Here is a 21452-nt window from a genome sequence, read left to right on the forward strand (position 1 = left end):
TCTCTTTTTCATTTTTAATTTTATGGGGCGGGGGGACACGATTGGGGACAGGGTTTTTGTGTGCCACAGTGTTTGTGGGGATCAGACATCCCCTTCCACTGCTCATTTGCCAAGGCCCATATCTTTATGACAGGGCAATGGAGATGATACCCTGTCACTTCTGCCCACGTTAAACTCTGTCCGCCTGGCCTCGGACTCCCTTTTCTGGCCTCCTTTGTTTTTGTTTCTTGGGGTAGGGTCTCACTATGGAGTCCAGGCTAGTCTCAAATGCATACACATCTGTCTGCTTCTGCCTCCCACCTGCTAAGATTAAAAGCAAACACCACCACACCTGATCCTGCAGGTTTTTTGTAACCAGAAATGGCCAGATAACAAAGTACTAGCCAAGAGGATCTGTGAGCCGCCTCTGGGTCTCTGTTGTGTGCTCCTCACACCTGTCATCACCCATGGACTATCTGGAATGCCTGAGTGACCGTGACCAGGTCATGGTCTCATACAACTACAGAACAGTGGAACAAAGCAACAAGGCAGAGAAACCTGGTGACCTCATGGCACTGAGCTGCCCACCAGCCTCAGTTTCCCTCTGCATGTGCACTACCACATAACAGAGAAAGAAAACCACACCTGATGGCTGATCCCGGCACCTGGCATCTCTAACTCTCTGCCATCTGCCTTCATGAAGCTTCCCCAAGAGCTCTAGAGTGGGAGCCTTGGTGACAGTGCTCACACTACACTCATGCGGCATTGCAGGACCCGTGGGTGGTGGACTGTCTGCAGTGGACTGTGAGAGTCCAGTGTCAAGGCCACCCTGCTTTCTTCCGTGACGTCCTTAGAGCAATCGACAGTATCCCCACAGCAGTCAGTCTGCAGAAAGGAGTGAAACCACAGCACTTCCCACTCATGGGCTCCTTTTAGAGCTGGAACAAAGATAGCAGCCATGAAGTCAACACACAACACATTTACAGAGAAATCAGGGAGATTGCAGCTGCCAAGTGAGAGGCCTGCTGCGCTCAGCCGAGACCAGCAATTCTCCAACAATAAATGTGTTGTGGTAACAAAGTCTGCAGTGAGTTCATGCAAGACACAGGTGGCTACTGAGGCCCTGGCTAAAGTCTCCCTTTTATGACACCACAACCCTCAGGAGATCTTGGGGGAGATAGCCACATGTTGCTAGGCCCCAGTCACTTCCGCAGCCTAGGTAACCTCTTCTGGGTAGTTAGTTGTCCAGTGAGCCAGGCCTGTGAATATTGTTTCTTGCCCCAAAGACAGGTACTAATGTTGTTCTACTGGCCCACAGGAAAGAGAGACTACGTCAGAGGTCCTCAGAAAATCACTTAACACAGTGTGAGGTCTGGGACTAGGCCACTGGGCTTGAAAGCCAGCTTAGCTGCTGGGCAAACTTAGACACATAACCGCTCTGTACCTCCACTTCCTCCTTATAAAACAGACATAACAGAACCATCCCAGAGGCTGGTGTCGGATTTAGTTTCTATAGTAACACACCTAGAAACTTGCTTAGGAAATAACACATGATAGTCACGTGGTCACTAACGTGCTTATCCTACTTGTCCTCGGGCCTGCAATTGGCTCACTCCATACAGCGCTCTGTACAATAGGTCGAGAAACTGCTCTCATCAAAGTAGTAAGGAAAGGGTGTACGCATGCAGTCCCCGAGCTCAGGAAGCTAAGCAGGAAGAGCATTTGAGTCCAGTAGACAGACAGGAAGAGGATAGAGGAAAAAGAAAGCCTGTTAGTCACTGTTCTCACTGGAGTGGCAGGTGCGGCTGGGGCAGAGGGTTCCTTCGGTTCACAGTGTGGGAGGCCGGCTGTGCGGCGGCAGGGGAAGCACGGTGGTTGGTCACAGGCATCCTCCATCACGGAAGCAAAGATGGTGAGAGCTGATGCTCAGCTCACTTTCTCCTTCTTTAATTTTTAAAACTCATGTGTGTGACCTGGGCATAGTGACACACACCCTTTAACCCCAATGAGAGGCAGAGGCAGGAGAGCTCTGTGAGTTTTGAGGCCAGCCTGGTCTACAAAGTGAATTCCAAGAGCTACATAGCAAAGCCCTGTCTTAGAAAAAATAAATAAATAAAAGTGTGCAGGGTGTGTGTGTGTGTGTATGTGGTATGTGTTTACACGTATGTGTGTAAGTGGTGTGTGTATCTGTGTGTGTGTGTGTGTGTGTGTGTGTGTGGTGTGGTGTGTGTGTGGTGTGTGTATCTGTGTGTGTGTGTGTGTGTGTGTGTGTGTGTGTGTGTGTTTTGTGTGCCGTGGCATATGTATGCAGTGAAAAGACAACTTTGGGCATCACTTGCCTCCATTCCAACAGGTTTGAGACAGGGTTTGTTGTTCATTACTTCATACGCCAGGCTAGCCAGCCTGTATGCTCCCAGGAATTCTCCGGCACGGCCTCCTGTCTTGTGCGGTGGCATTCAGCTTTACTGCAGTCCTTGCAAGCACTTGCTCCCTGAGCGTCTCAGGCCTCACTTTCTCTCTCCTCAGCCATGTGACGGGGCTGCCCACACTCAAGTGTGTCTTCCCTTCTCACTAAACCTCTGTAGAAAACCCTCAGGCAAACCCAGAAGAGTCTCTTCTGGGTAATTCCTGATTTTGTCAAGTTGACAACCAAAGTTTACCATCACAGAAGGGAAGGATTACAGAGGGGAAAACAGGGGGAAGGGGGTCAAGTGCTTTCCCCAAACCCCTGTGGCAAAACAACAACAACAACAAAAAACAATTAAAAAAACAACAAAGAACAGAGCAGCAGAGCTGGAATGTTCTGCTCACCAAGCAGATCCTCCAGCCTCCAGTCCTAGATGATTCCTGTCAACGGCTCCCCTCTTTTTCCCCTAAGCTGTTTCTTCCACGATACTTAAGAAAAAATTTGTCATGGCCCCAGCCACTGACCTAGTGTGTTGGAGTTCTCTGGTCCAGTGTGCCAACGGAGGGACTCCCACCCCTAGGTTGGACAGTCAACCCAAAACGAGGTCCAGAAACCCTCGAACCCAAGGTCAAGGTCACTCGTCATCCCCATCTATTATGGAGGTGCCCCTCTTTTCAAGAGTTGGCAGACACAGAAGTCATGAGCATGGCTTCGAGTTGGGCTAGAGGAGTGCTGTTCCGGGACAGAGCTGGCCGTCACTTCAGGAGCCTGCAGCAGCTCCCTATTCCTGCCTGTGGTGCAAGCTGGAGGCCTCTGAGGCGCCTTGGAGCCTGACAGTAAACCCACTTCGGATTCCAGGCTGGTTTCTGCCACCCCACCGCACCCCCATCTTAACTCCAGGAAGAAACTTGAGTCACGGGTCCTGGGCCGACACTGCTACTCTCCTCACACCTGCTTTGAGTGGGGGACCTCAGAATTCCAGCCCCTTCCTTCCCAGACACTTACACCTCCTGAGCAGCTCCACAGCCTTAGAATCCCTGCATCCCAACAAAGGCACCAGCCCTGCCCCTCCGGACAGACGGACGGACCCCTGTGTGGACCCCTGCCCAGGCCCAAAAGCTTGCTCTTTACCTGGGGAAGGAGAAAGCTAGGAGAACGGACGGACGGACAGGATAATGACGGCAGCACTTGACACGCAGCCTGAGTCACAGTGAGCAGGCCGTCTAGCTTACTATTGCAATGCAGCACGTATTCAGGGGGCAGAATTTGATCTTCTCGTAGTTATTGTCTATTTATTTTGGAGGAGCGTGTGTAGGGGTGCACACACCCCACAATGAAAGTGTGGAGATTAACTTGTGCAAGTCAGTCAGTTCTCTCCCTCCATCACGTGGGTCCTGAGAATCCAGTTCAGGTCACTAGACTCTGTTCCTTTACCCAGCTAACCATCTCACTGGGTTCTTCACATGCAAGCCACATAGGCCTGGGTAAACAACGTGGGACCGTGGAAAGCCCAGGAAACAAACGTCCTGCCTTGCTTCATTTTCACCACCACCTTGTGAGTTGGGTGGTGTTTTTTATTTTACAAAGAAAGAGTACGTACAGAAAAGGCAAGGTCCAGGCTGGGGCGTAGCGCATCTGGAAGAGAGCTTCCCTAGCATGCATAAGGCTCTGGGTTTGAACCCCAGAGTTGCATAAAGTGGGCGTGGGGACTCCTGCAGTCCCGGTACTCTGGAGGTAGAATCAGGAAGATCAGAAGCTCAGCGACATCTTCAGTCACACAGTAAATTTCAGACCAGCCTCCAGGTTCCTGCCTTGGTTCCTGCTATGACTTTCGTGGATTGTAGGTTCCTAGTGTGAGATAAAATAAATCCTCTCCTCCCTTCTTGTCAAGGTGTTTTATCATAGTATAGAAACCCTAATTAACATATAGCCTAAAGTTGAGTCTGCTCATCTGACCTTTTCTATATCTGACTCCTGATCTTTTCGAACTGCCTCATACTTCCTTATAGCCCTACAAGCCCATAAAGTTTTTCTGCTTCTCCACCCCACTCCTACTTCCCATCAGCAAGACTGGGGAGCAGCTGAGGTGGTTGCCAAGGGGAAGACTCACTCACCCACACTGTTAGAAAGAGAGGGTCCCCCAAAAGTGCTCCTGGTGCCCTGTGAGTAGAAAGCGTGCAAGTATGTCTGGCCTTCCCCTGACTCTCCTTCCTATGAGCTATATCATGAACACAGCGGGGAGACCAGTGGGGTCTGCAGAGAACCCTGGTGCCAGTCGGGCACCCCCCCCCCCTTTTTTTTCTTTTTCGAGACAGAGTTTCTCTGTGAATTTTTGGAGCCTGTCCTGGGACTCGCTTTGTAGACCAGGCTGGCCTCGAACTCACAGAGATCCGCCTGCCTGTGCCTCCCGAGTGCTGAGATTAAAGGTGTGTGCCACCACCACCCCCTTCCTACTTCTATGCTTTCCACTGTGGTGATGGCTTTTCTCATGGCACCAATGCAATATGTCACATATTGGAGTGTGCAAAGCCCGAGACAAGCACAGCTGAGACCGGAAAGAATGGAGAAGGATGTATTACCTGCAACACGTAAGGAGTTACTTCCAAAGCGATGCCGTCCTTGAGCAATGGAAGTGTGGGGATTTATTCAGGAGGCCCACACATAGTTACAGAGGTGGGGCCCACTCCTGAGCAAGCACTGTAATTTAGGAAGGAAAGCGGGGTGAGGCATAGTGGTGCACACCCCAATCACAACCTCAGGAGGAAAAGGATGTAAAGATAGTCCTTGGCTACACAGTGAGGTCAAGGCCAATCCAGGCTACACAGGGGTCATCCACCCCTCACCCCTTCGCACACCCAAAAGAAGAGAGTAGGTAGATACATTTTGAGCATGCTTAGCTTAAGTTTAGGGGGTCAAGGAGAACGTGTTTAAAGTGTTAAGATGGGACAGGAATGCTCTGATCATGCAACATAATATTTTGATCATGTGCTCACTAAAGGTGCCTGCCTCATTCACCTTCTCACATGTTCGCTGAGATGTATGGGGACATTGGTCCTCTTCCCACCAGACTCCTCTGCAAAGGAGTAAGCTGGCCTCTTAGTGTGTCCATCTCCTTTGAGAGTGAGTGACTGCAAAGAGCCCTCTCCGTGGATGACTACTTCCTGTAGATGCCGCCCTATATGGAAAGAGGAGGTTCTTTGCATGTACAGGTTAGAAGTCCTGAGATAGGGAGAGTCTCCAGATTGTCTGAATAGATCCTTCTGCCTTTGTGGGTCTTTTTACAAGAAGGCCTTTGACCCAAGCAGAAACCATGGCTTCAAGCCAAGGACTATGCAGCCCCGGAGGCTGGAAGACACAGATGTCCCCCCAGTCTCTCCAGGGGGAGCACAATGGGCTAGCACCCTGATTTCAGCCTAGATATACTGATTTCAGACTGCTGACCTCCAGAACGCTGACGGAATAAGTGAATGGTTTATAACACCCAGTTTGTGCTAATGTGTTCCAGGAGCCACAATTCAGCCAATACTAATCGAGCAAATAACCTAGAGGTTCGTTTCTATCTATTCATTCAACAAACATTTACTAGAGTGTGGGCACTGTGGTAGATGCCAAATAACAGAGCAGTAAACAGCTAAAGTTCAGTATGTCCTACTACAGAGGAGGCAGGGGACAGAATGGTGGACTGGTCAAGAACCATACAGACCTCTTCTTACTCCAGTAGCAACTCCTGCACAAATCATGCACAGGCATACTCCTTACCACAGGACTTACATGCAGAAAGCGAAGCTATCTAGGACCGAGCTGCACCCCAGCAGCAATAGTCAGGCTGGGCGGCTAGTGGGAAAGCAGAGCTCAAAGCATGTCGCTGCAGGATTCCACCAGGGCCAGGTACAAGCACCACGCATAGGTATGGACATGCCTGCAGCAGCCGCGGCTCCACGAGGACTACCAATGTGAAGCGTCCTAAAAAAGAGTTTTTTCCACATTAACTCAGAGACCAGCCTAGTGCAATTTACCCAGCTTCAGGGCAAGGTCATGACTCTGGCGACGCCTTGTTTAGATGAGTTAAAACATGTTGCAGCTGGAGACGGCCACACCAGGCAAACACTGTGCCTTCCATCTGCCAATTGGTCACCTCAGCGGGCAATGACCTCATGAAAGCCCCTGGGTGATGCATTCCAGAGCGGGTCATCCCCAAAGCTTGGTAAATTCCTAGCACCACCCTGGCATTAGAAGACACTTGAGTCTGCAAAATACCTGAACCACGGAGAAGTCGGTGGAGTGGGTGGGGACGCAGCGGGTGTTGGGGCAGGGACACACGTGCATTCTCCCTCTCACTCATCCCATGACCCTGTCAGCCCCAGCTTCCTCAGAGGCTAAACCACACTCCTCCTTTGAGAATTAACTGACAGACACAACAGGTAGGAACACACTCCCGGACACAGCGGTACAGACCTGATTGACGTAAGAGACCTTACAGAGGGGCCCTCTCAGGAGCCGCTGTCGGGGATATTTGAGTGATCGCGCTGTTCTGTTGTTTCTGCGAGCAGTGAAGTCTACATCATCTTTGCAGAGTACAAAACAATGTTGATGTTTTTTCCTTTTATTGAAAATAGATTTTCCCCCTCACATAACATATCCCGATAAAGGTCGTCCGTGTCCCGTCTCCCCACCTCCGTGACCCCGTCCCCGCCCTCCCTCCCCGTTCCCCCCACTCCCGCTCTACTCCCGGCTCCTTCCCAACTCCCTCCCATCCAGAACCACTCCTTTTTTGGAGTCTCTCATTAGAAAACAAGCAGGCTTCTAAGGGACAAAAATGGAATAAAACATAGTAAGACAAAGCAGAAACTAACACATTGGAATTGGACAAAACAGAAGAGACCAAGAGAAGGCACAAGAGGAACTCATTCGCACATTCAGGAATCCCATAAAAACACTAAACTGGAAGCCATGATACATGTGCAGAGGATCCGGTGCAGACACGGGCAGGCCCTGTGCATGCCACCCCAGTCTCTGAGTTCACATGAGCTTTGCTCTTGTTGAATTAGAGGGCCCGGTGTCCTTGGTGTCCTCTGTCCCCTGGGGCTCTTAGAATCTTTCTGCTTCCTTTTCCACAGGGAGCCCTGAGCCCTGAGGGGCGGGATTTGATGGAGACACTCCTGAAGTAAGGTCTCTTATGTAAATCAGGCATGTCTCCACCTCATCATCCTCCTGCCTGAGTGCCAGGATTACAGGTCTGTGCCTCTGTGCCTGGCAAGTGCTTAACACCTCTGTTCAGGGTTCAGTGTTCTAAGGTCTCTCACATTCTATACAGCATCTGCCTGTGGGTCTCTGTGTTCGTTCCCATCTGCTGCAGAGGATTCTCTGGTGCCTGAGGAAGACACTTAGCTTTGTGTACAGCAGAATGTCATTAGGAGTCATTTTATTGCTACCTTGTTGTTGCATTTGTTATATATATGTATGTATCTTATAACATTTGGGGTGTGTGTGTGGGTGTGTGGGTGTGGGTGTGTGTGTGTGTGGGTGTGTGTGTGTGTGTGTGTATCTTGGTTAGGGTTTCTATTGCTGTGATGAAACACCATGACCAAAAAAGCAAGGAGAAGAAAGGGTTTTTTTTTTTTTTGGCTTTCACTTCCAGGTCACAGCCCCTCTTTGGAGGAAGTTGGAACAGGAATTCAAGTAGGGTTGGAACCTGGAAGCAGGAACTGCTGGCAGACTTGCTCCTCATGACTTGCTCAGCCTGCTTTCTTGCAGAACCCAGAATCACCAGTCCAGGGATGGCCCCACCCACCATGGGCTGCGCCCTCCCCCATTGATCAGTAGTTAAGAAAATGCCTTACAGCTGGATCTCATGGAGGCATTTCCTCAACTGAGGCTCCTTCCTCTCTGATGACTCTAGCTTCTGTCAAGTTGACACACAAAACAAAAGCAATGTGTCTATATACTTACAACTTTTTTTTTTTTTTTTTTTACAACAGTAGTATTTGATTTTACTCTAGGTCCCTGGGCTATCTAGTCTCAGGTGACCCAAGCCTGGTCAGGTACGGTTCCATGGAGTGGGCCTTAAATCAAATCAGATACTGGTCACTCCCACAGGCTTTGTGCCACCATTGCCCTAGCATATCTTGCAGGCAGGACAGATTGTAGATCAAAAGGTTTGCGGCTGGGTTGGGGTTTGCATTTCTCTTCGTAGTGTTTACAGTACCTTTCTGTACCTACATGTAGGTGTGAGGGCTCTATACAGGCACCAGCTCCACTTCTCCATGTTCAATGAGTTGTGTAGCTGTTGTCTTCAGCGATGGGGCCTTGCTGTCTATTTGTGGAGAGCCACCTAGAGTCTTGGCAACAGCCTGGGTTGTTTGGGGGTTCCCATGGGACCCCTTTAGCCAACAATTCAATTAAATGTAACCCAATACAGGTACTGGAAGCTTCATTTGGTGATAAGAGATGGCCATTTGGGGCTCTGTCTCTCCCGTTATTTGGTGATTTCAGTTAGATCACCTTCATATGTATGTATTTTAGGAAACTTCTACTGTATTAGGTTTCCATACTAGCCCTCAAATGGCCATTAATTTTATTTGTCTATGTATCTCCCCATACTCCATCCCTCATCCCCCTCTCCCTGCCCCTCTTGATCCTCCCATTCTAGCCCTCCCATCCATTTATATCTCTATTCTATTCCCCTTTCCTAACAAGATCTGTCTGTCCTCCCTAGTCTATTACTCTATACCTAACCTCTGAAGTTCCACAGATTCTAGCTTTATTCCACTGACTTAACAGCTAATAGCCACATATAAGCAAAGGCATACCATATTTGTCTTTATGGGTCTGACATATCTCACTCAGGATAGTTTATTCTACTTCCATCCATTTACCTTAGAGTTTCATGATCTCATTCTTTTTAATGACTGAGTAATACTCCATTGTATAAATGTACCACATTTTCTTTATTCATTCTTCTGTTGAGGAACATCCAGATATTGTTGTTGGTTGGTCTTTGGTCTTTTGGGGGACCCGCCACCCAGCTTCAAATAAATCACACACAGAGACTTATTCTTAATTATCAATGCCCAGCCTTAGCTTGGCTTCATTTCTAGCCAGGTTTTCTTATCTTAAATTATCCCGTCTACCTTTTGTCTCTGGGCTTTTCCCTGCTCTCTTACTCCTGTAAATCTTACTCTTACTCCATGGCTTGCTGGTTGTATAGATGGGTAACTGGCCCTTGATGTCCTCCTCTTTCTCTGGCTGCTAGATCTTAGTTTCCTCCTCCCAGTTTTCTCCTTCTATATATACTCTCTGCCTTCCAGCTCCACCTGTCCTTTCTCCTGCCTTGCTATTGGCTGTTCAGTTCTTTATTAGACCATCAGGTGTTTTACACAGGCACAGTAACACAGCTTCACAGAGTTAAACAAATGCAACATAAACAAAAGTAACACACCTTAAAATATTCTACTACATCTGGGTTGTTTCCAGTTTCTGAATATTGTGAATAGAGCAGCAATGAATATGACTGAGCAAGTGTCTCTCTAGTAGGATGATGATGCATCCTTTGGGTATATGCCCAAGAATGGTATAGCTATATCTTTTTGTTTTGTTTTGTTTTGTTTTGTTTTTTGTTTTTTGTTTTTTGTTTTTCGAGACAGGGTTTCTCTGTGTAGCTTTGCGCCTTTCCTGGGACTCACTTGGTAGCCCAGGCTGGCCTCGAACTCACAGAGATCCGCCTGGCTCTGCCTCCCGAGTGCTGGGATTAAAGGCGTGCGCCACCACTGCCCGGCAAGCTATATCTTGAGATAGATCAATTCTTATCTTCCAAAGGAACTGTCACACTATGATTTCCATAGTAGCTGTGCAAGTCTGCACTTCCACCAGAAATGAATGAGTTCTCCCCTTACTCCACATCCTTGCCAGTATGAGCTATCACTTGTGTTATTGATCTTAGTCATTCTGACATGTGTAAAATTAAATCTCAAATAGTTTTGATTTGCATTTTCCTGATGACTAAGGATGTTGAAAATGTGTTTCTCAGCCATTTCAGTTTCTTCTTTTGAGAATTCTCTGTTTAGATCTGTATCTCATTTTTAATTAGATTATTTTTTGATATCTAGTTTTTTTTTAGTTCTTTATATAATTTGAATATTAGCCCTCTATTGTATTTGTAGTTGATAAAAGTCTTTTCTCACTCTGTAGGCTTCTGCTTTGTCCAAATGATGGTGTCCTTTGCTTTACAGAAGTTTTTCAGTTTCATGAGGTCCCATTTATTAACTGTTGATCTTAGTACTAACGATGTTCTGTTGACAAAGTTGTCTTCTGTGCCAATGAGTTCAAGGCTGTTCCCCTTTTCTCTTCCATCAGGGTCAGTGTATCTGGTTTTATGTTTGATCCATCTGGACTTGAGTTTTGTGCAGGTGATATAAGTATGGATCCATCTACATGCAGCCACACAGTGTGACCGCCACCGTTTGTTGAAGATGATGTCTTTTTTCCAGTGTGTATTTCTGGCTTCTGTTGTAGAGGGTAAGAGGTCCTTGTGCACACAGATAAGCACTATGGAAACCAGGAAAGTTAAACACACAGGCTTATCTCTTCAAAGGAAGGAGATGTTTGCCTGTCTTCCACCGGGAATGCTGGGAAAGGATGTAGTTTACAACCTGGTGATCTTTTGTGATCTGTAGGACCAAGCTTCACACAAATCCCCCAGAACATTATGTTTGTTTATCCCAGATACCCCCTCCAATCTTGAGCATTGCTTCTCAGTCCATAAAATCCATCTTTATGAGAGATGTCACGTGTGCTTTACAACAGCCTACGTAACTTTTGCACTGTCTTAGGGCCAGGCCAATCCTGACTCCCACAGGCCTTGTATTTACCTCAGTCCTTCTCCCTAGACCTTTATCTCAAGCACTGTTCTAAGACTACAGAACCCATCTTTATGGAGGAAGCCAAATGTACTTTATGAAGAGTTTAAATGTAAACATGTCACGCTTTGTTGTATACATGGGACTAAGTTAATTGTCATGAGGAAACTTTACCAGAATTGCACTGTGCTTCAATATGGCTAAAATAAACTGCCTAGGGTCCGACTCCAGAAGTTTGAATCAGTGCCTGCTAACTAAGCTGGGCTGAACTAAGTTTCATTCTTGCCTCTCTGCAGCTTGTTTTGCTGACAACCGTGACACTTGCAGGGACCCCCTTCATGCATTCTTTATCAAAAATCAGGTAGCCATAGGCATGCGGATTTATGTCTGAGTCTTCAGTTCAATTCTATTGATCGATGTGTGGGGTTTTTGTTTTGTTTTGTTTTGTTTGTTTGTTTGGTTGGTTGGTTGGTTTTTGCCAACATGACGCTGTTTCAATTACTATGGCTCTGTAGTACAACTTGAAACTGAGGATACCTCCTGTAGTTCTTTTGTTATTCAGGATTGTTTTAGCAATCCTGGGTTTTTTGTGGTTCTATATAAAGCTGAGAATTGTCCTTTTAAGATCTGTGAATACTTGGGTTGGAATTTTGATGGGGATTACATTGAATATGTAGATTGCTTTTGATAGGATGGCCATTTTTACTATGTTGATCCTACCAATCCATGAGCATAAAAGATCTTTCCATCTTCTGATATCTTCAATTTCTTTCTTCAAAGTCTTCTTGAAGTTTTTGGTTTTGTTTTATTTGTTTGTTTTTCAAGACAGGGTTTCCCTGTGTAGCCCTGGCTGTCCTGGAACTCATTTTGTAAGACCAGGCTGGCTTTGAACTCCCAGAGATCTTCCTGCCTCTGTCTCTGGAGTGCTGGAATTAAAGGCATGCGCCGCCGCCGCCGCCGCCACCACCACCACCTAGTTCAAAGTTTTTATCACTCAGGTCTTTCACTTCTTGGTTAGAGTTACCCCAAGATATTTTATATTGTTTGAGGCTGTTGTGAAAGGTGCTGTTTCCCTGATTTCCTTCTCAGTCTGTTTGTCATTTGTACATAGGAGAGTTACTGATTTTTGAGTGAATTCTTTATCCAGCTACTTTTCTGAAAGTGTCTATCAGCTGTAGAAGTTTCCTGGTGGGATCTTTCAGGTCACTAAATATACTATGGTCATCTGCAAATAAAGATATTCTGACTTCTTCCCTTCCATTTAGTATCCCCTTGATCTCCTTCAGTTGTCTTACTGCTCTAGCTCAGACTTTGAGTACTATATTGAATAGATATGGACAAAGTGGATAGCTTTGTCTTGTTCCTGATTCTAGTGGAATTGCTTTGAGTTTTTCTTCATTTTATTTCGTGTTGGCTATGGGCTTGCTGTAAACTGCCTTTAGCATGTTTAGATATCGCTTTTATCCCTAATTTCTCCAGGACTTTTATCCATGAAAGGGTGTTGGATTTTGTTAAAGACCATTTCTGCATCTAATGAGACAATAATGTGGATTTTGTTTTCAGTTTGTTTATATGGTGGATTACATTTGTCAATTTATGCATGTTGACCCATCATCCCTGCATCTGTGGACTGAAACTGTTGTGCCCAGATCGCGACCCCCAGAGAGACCACCAAAGACGAGCATGCCAGAATGCAAAAGCAAGGTTTAATTATGGATATCCAATACAAGCCTAGGCAGGGACTTCGTCCAATACATCCAGCACAGTGGAGGCTGGAGGAAGTGCCCACCTGTCTGCAAGCTCAGTTTTTAAAGGCAAAAGCCACAATGTTACATCATTTAGGGGTGCCAGTATGGGTACAAATCTGATTGGCTCGCTTCTAGGGGCTTTCTAGAAATCATGGCTTAATCTTACTTCTAAAGGGGTGGTTGCCCGCCACCATTGCTCATTGGCTGCCCTCAGGTGGGGACATTTTTATGGTCAGTTACCCTGGAAACCAGGGTTGGAACATTCTATAGTCCGGCAGTCATTACCTCGTGACTATCTTGTGACTCTGTACTTTTACACTTCCTGGTTTCTGGAATCTGGACTGACTTGTTTCAGTGACTATTGGCCTATTCCTAAAAGGAGAAATCTTAGGCCTTAGTTTTTGGGTGAAAGCATTTTGGTCTTATTTCTAAGATGGTTCATTTTGGTCTCACAAAACCTACTTGATCATGGTGGATAATCTTTTTGATATGTTCTTGAATTCAGTTTGCAAGTATTTTATTGAGAATTTTTGCATCTATGTTCATAAGGGAAACTGGTCTATAATTAATTCTCTTTCTTTGTTAGGTCTTTATATGGTTTGAGTATCAGGGTAACTGTGACCTTGTAAAACAAATTGGGCAATGTTCCTTCTGTTTCTATTTTATGACTTAAGGATATTGGCATTAACTCTTCTTGGAAAGTCTGGTAGAATTCTGTGTTAAAACCATCTGGCCCAGGACTTTTTTTCCCCCTTCGGTTGGGAGACTTTGAATGTCTGCTTCTATTTCATTAGGGGTTATAGTCTGTTTAAATTGTTTATATGATCTTGATTTAACTTTGGTAACTTGTATGTATCAAGAAAATTATCCATTTCTTTTATATTTTCTAATTTGGTGGATATGGTGGTTTGAAAGAAAATGGCCCCCAAAGGGAGTGGCACTATTAGGAGGTGTGGCCTTGTTGGAGGAAGTGTGTCACTGTGGAGGTGGGCTTTGAGATCTCATATATGCTCAAACCACACCCAGTGTTTTAGTCTACTTCCTGTTGCCTTCTGATCAAAATGTAGCCAGCACCATGTCTGCCTACATGCCCCCTTGTCCCATCATGATGATAGTGGACTAAACCTCTGAACTGTAAGCCACCCTAATTAAATGTTTTTCTTTTATAAGAATTGCCATGGTCATAGTGTCTTCACAGCAACAGAAACCCTAACTAAGACAACGGAGTAAGGTTTTTAAGTCATATTCTTATGATTCTCTAGATTTCCTTGGTATCTATTGTTATGTCCCCCTTTTATCTCTAAATTTGTTAATTTGGATAATCTCTTTATGACTTTTAGCTAATTTGGATAAGGGTTTGTCAATCTTACTGATTTTCTCAAAGAACCAACTCTTTGTTCAATTGATTCTTTGTGGTGTTTTTGTTTGTTTGAAAATAATTTCAGTATTAAATTTGATTTCTTAAAAGATGATTTCTTGCCCTCTACTCCTTTATGTGTAATTTCTTCTTTTCATTCTAGAGATTTCAGGTATGCTGTTAAGTTACTATTGAAAGCAAAAGTATTGGCTTAGGACCCCCAAGATCAAGTTCTCAGCACAAAAAGGAATTCATTTGCCCCAGAAAGACAGAGGGCAGGAAATAAGAGACAAAGACAGGAAATAGAGGAAGAGGGAGAAGGGGAAGAGAACAAAGAAGAGGAGTAAGGGGTGTTTGTTCTAGGGAAGAGGGGACAGGACACAGGACTGCCTCTGGATAGAGAAGAGACAGACATGGCCCACAGGCAAATGGCAGTTTATAAAGATAAAATGGGAAACCCTGTGTCAGGATGAGGTGTTTAATTTTAAGTGGGAATGTTAATTAGATGAATCAAAGGGGGCTTTTGATTGCTGGACTTCAATACTTTGATAACTGGACCTTGGTAGTCAACCTCAGGAGGAGGAAGTGGCCAAATAAGGGAATTGACTTTGGGGACTAGCTTTAGGAATGTAATCTAATGATTTTTCCACAAGGCAGAGGAGAAGGGGGAGAAGGGCAAGGCCTGCCAGAGCCATGCCTGCCACACTTGAGCTGGCCAGAGTCCCTTCAACAAGTATGAGATTACACCAATTTTTTTATGTAGGCACTTAGTGCTATGAACTTGCCTCTTAGAACCACATCTATTGTGTCCTCCTATAAGACTGGGTATATTGTGTTTTCATTTTCATTCAATTCTAGGAAATCTTTAATGTTTTTTTCCTAATTTCTGTCTTGACCCATTTTTTCATTCAGTAGTGAGTTGTTCAGTTTCATGAGTTTGTAGGCTTTCTGTTGTTTCTGTTGTTGTTGGTATTCAATTGTTTTTTCAATTTTTTTAATGTTGTTGTTTGGTTGGTTGGTTTTGGTTTTTGTTGTTGTTTGGTTTGTTTTGGTTTTGTCTCTTGAGACAGGGTTTCTCTGTGTAACAGCTCTGGGTATCTGGAACTCACTCTATAGACCAGGCTGGCCTTGAACTCAGAGATCCACTTGGCTCTGCCTCCCAAATGCTGGGATTATAAATATTTGCCACCACCACCCAGCTGATATCCAGTTTTAATCCATGGTAGTCAGATAGTATGCAGGGAGTTATTTCAATTTTTTTTGTATCTGTTGAGACTTGCTTTGTGTCCAAGTATGTGGTCATTTTAAAGAAAGTTCTATGAGGTATAAGAAGAAGGTACATTCTTTTGTGTTTGGAAGAAATATTCTGTAAATACCTGTTAGGTCTACTAGGTTTATAACATCAGTTAGCTCCAGCATTTCTCTGGATGACCTGTCCATTGGTAAGAGTGGGATATTGAAGTCTCCCACTATAAGTGTGTGAGGGTCAATTTGTGATTTAAGCTGTAGTAATGTTTCTTTTAAGAGCTTGGGTGCCCTTGTGTTTGGTGCACAGATATTGAGAATTGCAATGTCCTCTTGGTGGATTTTTTATTTGACAAGTATATAGTATCCTTCTCTATCTTCTCTGACTGGTTTTGGTTTGAAGTGTATTTTGTTTGATGTTAAAATGGGTACACAAGTTTGCTTCTTTGGTCCATTTGCTTGTAATATCTTTTTCCATCCTTTTACCCTGAGGTGATTTCTACCATTGATGTTAAAGTGTGTTTCTTGGATGCAGCAGAAGGATGGATCCTGTTTTCTCATCCATTCTGCTAGTCTGTCTTTTTATTGGGGAATTAAGTCCACTGATGTTGAGAGACACCAATGAACAGTGTTTATTGATTCCTGTTATTTTGTTGGTGTGGTAGTGGTGGTATATTTCACCATTTTGGGTTTGCTCGCTGAGATTATTCATTTCCTGTGTTTTCTTGAGTGTGGTTAACCTCTTTAGGTTGAAGTTTTCCTTCTATTAACTTCTGTATGGCTCGATTTGTAGATAGATATTGCTTAAATTTGGTTTTATCATGGAATGTCTTATTTTCTCCATCTATCATGATTGAAATTTTTGCTAGGTATGGTAGTTTGACTGGCATCTGTGGTATCTTAAAGTTGCTAGAACATCTTTCCAGGACCTTCTGGCCTTTAGAGTCTCCATTGAGAAATCAGGTGTTATTCTAATGGGCCTCTTTCCCTTGCAACTTTTAATATTCTTTCTTTGTTCGGTATGTTTAGTGTTTTGATTATGATGTGCCAATCTATTTGGTCACCTGTATTTTCCTTGTACCTTCACAGGCACCTCCTTCTTTAGGATAGGGACACTTCCTTCTATGACTACATTGAGAATATTTTCGGTGCCTTTGACCTCTACTGTCTCCTTCCTCTGTTCCTATTATTCTTAGGTTTGGTTTTTTATAGTATCCCAGATTGCCTGGATGTTGTGTGGCAGGAGTTTTTCAGAGTTAACATTTTCTTTGACAGAGGTCTCCTTTTCTTCCATTGTTTCTCCAATGCCTGAGATTCTGTCTTCCAGCTCTTGTGGTCTGTTGGTGAGACTTGTCTCTGAGGTTTCTGTTCAAGTTCCTAAAGTTTATATTTCCAGATTTCCTTCGGTTTGGGTTTTCTTTGATTTTTTTTAATTAATTAATTTATTTATTTTATATCCTGGCCACAATTTCCCCTCCCTCCTCTCCCCCCAGTCCCTCTTCCATCCTCTACTCTGTTCCCACCCAATCCACTCCCCCTCCATTTCTGTTTAGGAATAGACAGGTTTCCTATGAGCATCAACAAAACATGGCATATCAAGTTGCAGTAAGACTAAGCACCTCCCTATGTATTAAGGCTGGGTAAGACAACCCAGTATGGGGTGTAGGGTCCCAGAAGCCAGTAAAAGAGTTGGAGACAGCCCTACTTCAGTCTGGGTTTTCTTTAATGATTCTAGTTCCACTTTCACTGTTTGAACTGTTTTTTGTTTGTTTGTTCATTTTGTTTTGTTTTGTTTCCTTCCACCGTTTGTGATTTCATATATTTCTTTAAGGGATTTATTCATTTCCTCTTTAAAGACCTCTATTATGTCTAGAAATGGTATTTTAAACTCTTTTTATTGTGTTTCGCTATGTTGCAATACTCGGGGCCTGCTGTGGTAGGATTACTGGGCTCTAATGAAGACATAATGTCCTGGCTCTTATTGATTTATTTTTATGCTGGTGTCTAGGCATTTGGATTTGGGAGGATTGTATTTCTAAATGCTGGTATCTCATCTTTTCTTGTTGGCTGGGTGTTTTGTTCCTTGGTTTCTGTTTCCCTCTCTGGTTCTTAGGAGAGTGTGGTGGCTGTGTTGCCTGGTAGGAAATTCCCCTGGGATCCTGATAGATGTGGCCACCGGGGGTTCCAGATAAAATATGTTTCTAGGTATTGGAGCTGACAGGTAGGAATGGGGATGGGCTAGAAGTAGGGCCTGGGGGGGGGGGTCCACAAGAGGGAGGGAAGCCGGGTGTTTCCCCCAGTCTGCTTAGTCCCCTAGGCATGGGGTCAGAGTGTGGAGAGAGGCTGACCCAGAAGATCACTCCCAGGAAATGCCAGCCTGGGTTAGAGGGCTGGGATAAAGTGACCGCAGAGTGGTGGGAGGAAGATCTATGTGGTCCACTGGAAAGGGGCGGAGGACATGGGAAGAAAGGGAGGCCACCAAAGTGGTATGCTACAGAGCTGAGGATGTGTTAGCCGCTCTGCTTCCCAGGCTGGGGTAGCCTGTGGGTTCCTAGGGAGCGCATGCTGGAGGTGGGGTCTGGGACAAGGCAATGAGTGTGGGGAGGGGGGTTTGGAGGGGAAGATCTGTGTGGCACACTGGAGAAGAGGGAGGGGGTGGGGGTAGGCTGCTGCAGGTGGGCTGCTAAAAAACTGGGGAGGAGACTGGGGGAGTGGATTTGGAGGAGTGGTGGAGATCTACAGTTAGTCTACCTGCTTCCCTGGCCAGAGTCCAAAACAGTGATCTTCTAAGTGGTATTTCAGCAGCTACACTGGGTGTGAACTGACGCCTACACACCCTTCCCCACCTACCCCAAGCTCTCAGCTCCATAGCAGTCTGTAGACTGGAGTATGTGTGGAAAATAATTAGCCTCACCCAGAGAGAAAGAGCACTTGCTCTGGCCTTGGCTACAAGAAGGGACCTATATAAACCTTTAGAGTACCCTGCCGATAAGAGTGCCCATTTGTCTGGAGGGGATTGGCCCCCAATGGGCAGTCTAACTGTGGATGGGCATTAGGCTGGAGGTGAAAGGTCAGCCTTGCAGATTGCCCCATTGGACCCACCCATCTCAGCTAAAATACACACATACACACACACACACACACACACACACACACACACACACACACGCGCGCGCGCGACACCAAGTGCAGCTGAGTATCCAGTGTGACAACACACACTGCACGTTCATAAACGTCACAAAGCTGGCACTGCCCATGAGCGCACTGGGACAGGACATTGGAAAATTTGTTCTCGGGACAGTCTGTGCCGTGCCACAACTGTAACAGTTGAGTGGCAGGAAGGTGACCTTGGCGGGTTGGAGCCAAGGGGCACCACAAAGTCTTACCACGCAGCAGAGCTCCTGTGAGAGGTTTGCTGGGGGGAGGTGCAGAGGCGGCCTCTGAGGGACAGCAGAAGGAAAAGGGAGGGGGAGGAAGGACTTGCATTTTATAAGGGGTATAGTGCATGTACATGGGGAGAGTGCTCTACTTGGTGGCTGTGGCAGCTACTTGTCACATCTTGGCTGCTGCTGATGACGTGTCCTGCTAGGTCCCTGAGAGCAGGCCAATGTAAATGCCTGAATGTTAACAATAACCACAAATGTGGGCAGCATTTGGTAAATGCCCTAGGACCCTGTAACTTATAACTGAGAAGGAGGGGAGGTCTCGGCCTCCACACTTGAGTTGTTAACCATTTGGGGCCTTCTTTATTTTGTTTTGAGGCAAGGTCTGGCTATAGAGCCCCAGCTGACCTTGAATTTATGACCATCTGGTCTCAGCCTTCCAAGTGATGGGATTACAGGTGTTCACTATGAGCATAATGCTATCAAGTTTATAGAATAAAGCCAGGTGGTGGCGGTGGTGGCAGTGCATGCTTTTAACCTTAGCACTGGGAAGGCAGATCTCTGAGTTCAGGCCAGCCTGTCTACACTAGTTCCAGGGTAGGCAGGGCTACCAAAAAAACCCTGTCTCAGAAACAAAACAAAATAAATACATAAAATTAATACACAGTAGTCAGAGAAAACAAGCTTTGCTGAAATGTAGGAGTCAAAATTGCTGCATTTTTGTTGTCAGTTGTTTTTTGCTCTTTTGGGGGGCCTGCTACTCAGCTCCCAAATAAACCACACATGGAGACTCATTATTATAAATGCCCGACCTTAGCTTGGCTTATTTCTAGCCAACTTTTCTTGTCTACCTTTGCCTCTGGGCTTTTTCCTTTTCTTACTTCTGTAATTTTACTTTCACTCTTACTCCATGACTGGCTGTGGCTGGGTGGCTGAGTGGCTGGGTGGCTGGGTGGCTAGGTGGCTGGCCTCTGATATCCTCATCCTTGATCCCTCTTGCTCTTTCTTCTTTTCTTCCCAGATTTCTCCTCCTCTTTATTCTCTCTGCCAGCCAGCCCTACCTATCTTTCTCCTTCCTCACTATTGGCCATTCAGCTCTTTTTTAGACCATCAGGTGTGTAGACAGGCAAAGTAACACAGCTTCACAGAGTTAAACAAATGCAACATAAAAGAATGCAACACATCATTGCATCATTAAACAAGTGTTCCACAGCATAAACAAATGTAACACATCTTAAAATAATATTCTACAACACTTTTCTATGTGGTTTTACTTTTTATTTTAAAGGTGGTTTTGAGACAAGGTCTCACCTTGTATCTCTGACAGGCATGTGATCACTACGTGGCTTGGGTTAGCCTCAAATGTACATGATGCTGGTGCCCCAGCCTCCTGAGTCCCACAGGATCACAAGCCCAAGGCACCATGCTCTGATTGCTTCTCTTTAACACATTCAATAGCAAGTTCCAGCAGCAGGTCTAATGTTTAACATGATTTAGAAGGAACAAGTCACACAGCAGTCATAAAAAGATGCGGGTCCGTGGGTGTGAGAACCTTCATATCAACTTCTAGGACAGCAAGGAAGGGCTACATAGTGAAGCCAATGTTCAGATTCTGCCACTCTCCAGCTGCATGACCGCACATGCGCAGTTCAGGAGCTAAGTAAGGGGTCTTATGTTTTACATCATCTGTGTGCTGCGTGATTACATAATGCGTGTGGCGTGGTCATGCAATCTGCGCGTGCGTGGCATAGCTCCGTAAGCCCACATGCGCATGTGCAGGGAAATCCTTAAAAAGCCGGACACAGACTCCTCCCCTCTCTTCTGCTCTCTCCTCCTCCTCCCCATGTGTCTCTTCCAGAGGCCTGGTCACTCTCTTCTGTACCCCCCCACACACACACAATAAAGCTCTGATACTGGATTTTATCGTGCCTCATGACCTTTCCTCGAAGAGTAAAAGCGTCGTATTTAAAACCAACAGCCCTCTTCCAAAACCATAAAATATAAAATAAATTTCAGTTTGGGTTATGTGTCCCACTTTTACAAAGAAAGTGTGGCTCAGAGAACCCAGCCAAACTACAAAGCTGGGGGTTCACGTCCACTGAGTCCTGGCTCAGAACAGAACAACAAATCCGGCAGTATGGCACTGTACAAACCAAAACGGCCGCACAGTACTCAGAATGCCCTGGGTTCTACCTCTGGGGCTAAAAGGTCTGAGCACAGCCCTGGAAAGGGAACCCAGCATGTGGTCCTGGTCCTGAACTGTGTGGATTAACTGTCAATGATTGCTGAGACTGGGGCCAGATTCCTGGAACAATCACTAGAGTCTAGAGTCCAGGACCCGGGGGTTGTGGAAGATTAACTCACTCAAGGAAGAACTTCCTGGCTGTGCACACAGAGAAACCTGCAGGGGCCTCACCAAGATTGACATCACCCCCAATACCCGCTTTCTCAAAAACAAAGAGAAAAGGATGCATGGGC

The sequence above is a fragment of the Peromyscus eremicus genome, chromosome 2 (genome assembly GCF_949786415.1).
Source record: "Peromyscus eremicus chromosome 2, PerEre_H2_v1, whole genome shotgun sequence".
Taxonomy (NCBI): domain Eukaryota; kingdom Metazoa; phylum Chordata; class Mammalia; order Rodentia; family Cricetidae; genus Peromyscus; species Peromyscus eremicus.